Source organism: Petaurus breviceps, unplaced genomic scaffold, assembly GCF_028583685.1.
Source record: "Petaurus breviceps papuanus isolate PSGF00001 unplaced genomic scaffold, PetGlider_PUasm1.0 90760, whole genome shotgun sequence".
NCBI lineage: Eukaryota > Metazoa > Chordata > Mammalia > Diprotodontia > Petauridae > Petaurus > Petaurus breviceps.
In genome coordinates this window covers 13,210,120-13,211,908 of record NW_027187338.1, presented here as the reverse complement: position 1 = coordinate 13,211,908, position 1,789 = coordinate 13,210,120, and positions in this window count along the sequence as shown.

Below are 1,789 nucleotides of genomic sequence, written 5' to 3'. Positions count from 1 at the left end.
AGAAGGTTGATCAGGGGAGACTGTAAGGTGCTTGGGACCTTCATGGGTTTGGAGTCTGGAAGACCTAAATTCAAATCCTCTTTCAGACATTCACTAGCTATGAGATCTGAGGCAAGTCTTCCTGCCTCACTTTCTTTAGCTATAAAATGGGGATAAAAATAGCACCTACCATCCAAGATTTACCTGTAAAAAGAAGGAATTGGACTAGACAGCCCCCTCCAGTTTCAAATCTATGATCATGGTTCCATAAGCCTTCTGTCAGAGATGCTAACTCATTGATCAGGGCTTCTGAGCCCTACACCCTTAAGAGTCAGATCAAACTGTTGTCAGATTTCTCAGGACACAATGACCTAGGTCATTCCATCCCTGACCTGGGCTCTCTCCCAAAACAGAAACATAGGGGCAGCTAGGTGGCGCAGTGAATAGAGCACCCGCCCTGGAGTCAGGAGGACCTGAGTTCAAATCCAGCCTCAGACACTTGACACACTTACTAGCCGTGTGACCTTGGGCAAGTCACTTAGCTCCAATTGCCCTCCAAACCCTCCCCCCCCAAAAAAAAACAGAAACATGGAAGGACAGAGTTTGGATTCTCTGATTCAGAAGTATGACGATCAAAAGAGATAATAGGGTTGGCAAGAGATAAAGGAGACACACCACATGGGGCTGGCTGTGAGGAGCACCTAAATGCCTGGAATTCTGGCAGAGATGTGTTTTCAGGACCATCAAGAAGCAGGCTCTGGGTTCAGATGTGCTGAGTTGAGCTCTGCTTGCTCACTGATGTAGACAAGGAGTAAGCAGTTGCTACAAGATGAGTTTGCCTTATGTAAATATGGAGCTGGCATTCAGGTTGGTGAATTTGGAACTTAAGGCAAGAACAGTGGGAGTAGGATGAGAGTCAGTGCGAAGCAGTGATCACAAATGAGAGTGAAGTCATTGTTAATCACACACACACACACACACACACACACACAGAGTGAATGTATGCCAGCACAGAATAAACTATGATAACAGCTGTAAGATGCTCTCGTCCAGGACAACGCTTCTGGATCCGAGAATCCAAACTCTCTCCTTCCATGTTTCTGTTTTGGGAGAGAGCCCAGAGCAGGGACAGTAACACTTTGATCTGACTCTTAAGGGCGTAGGGCTCAGGAGCCCTGATCAATGAGTCAGCATCTCTGCCAGGAAGCTTGTGGAACCATGATCATAGATTTGAAACTGTCTAGTGCAATTCCCTCTTTTTATAGGTAAAGAAAATTATGTCCACAGAAGGGGTAACTTGCCCAAAGTCAAACAGGTAGGAAGTGGCAATCATGATTTGAACTCAGGTCTCCAGACTCCAAAGTCAATCCTGTTTCCGTTATACCATACTGGGTTTTGTTTTGGTTTGGTTCGTACATGTGATGGGGATTCTTCTTTAGATACACATCAGAAGACAATAAACCCACTACAGCTAATGCTGGAGCCCATTTCTTGGCTTGGCATCTCCTTTTCCACCTCCTTCTGCATCCCCACCAGTATAAGCATACCTCAGAAATATTGTTGGGTAGGTTCCAGACCACTGTAATACAGTAAATATCACAATAAAGAATCACACAAATTTTTAAAGTTTTTCACTGCATATGAGTTATGTTTACACTATACCATAGTCTGTTAAGTGTGAAATAGTATTATGTCTTTAAAAATGTGCATACCTTAATTTTAAAATATTTAATTGCTAAAACATACCAACCATCATTTGAGCTTTCAGTGAGTCATGGTCTCTTTGTTGGTCAATGTTGATGACTGATCA